Here is a 570-nt window from a genome sequence, read left to right as displayed (position 1 = left end):
TGCAGTTTCTCAGGAGTATACTCATTTGTTAGCAGGAGTTTAGCTCCAAATGGTGATATTTTGAGGGGGAAATAAATGAACTTTGTTATTTAAAATTCACACAAACTACTTTTCATTGTGCCAAAGTGTCATTTTGTCAGTGTTGTCCCATAAAGAGATATACTTAAATATCTGCAGAAATGTGAGGAGTGTACTCACTTTTGTGATACACTGTATATACGTACAGACACGCATATATATAAAATAATTGTTATCAAAGAGTAAATCTTAAACAAAGCAAAACGTATCAAGATAAGAAAAACTCAATACTATTAAGAGGAGCGAAAATGAATTAAATTTAAGATGAGGAATAAAAGTTATATATAACTTTATTATATCATCAGAACAATAAGCAAAAATTAAGGGAAATTTGAGAAAAAAAAAACGTTTTAGGCAACAAATTCATAACTATGTTTTCACGAACGACCCCAAACTAGCAGGAAATTGCATAGAAGATCAACACATTTGATCATCAGTCGCTCAAGTAAAAGACGAACAAGGGTGCTCTCCTGACTTAGAGGTAAAAAAAAA

The sequence above is a fragment of the Euprymna scolopes genome, chromosome 19 (assembly GCF_053919585.1).
Source record: "Euprymna scolopes isolate OS-2025 chromosome 19, ASM5391958v1, whole genome shotgun sequence".
Classification (NCBI taxonomy): Eukaryota; Metazoa; Mollusca; class Cephalopoda; order Sepiida; family Sepiolidae; genus Euprymna; species Euprymna scolopes.
The sequence above is the reverse complement of the archived record's forward strand: the minus strand, read 5'-3'. Positions refer to the sequence as shown.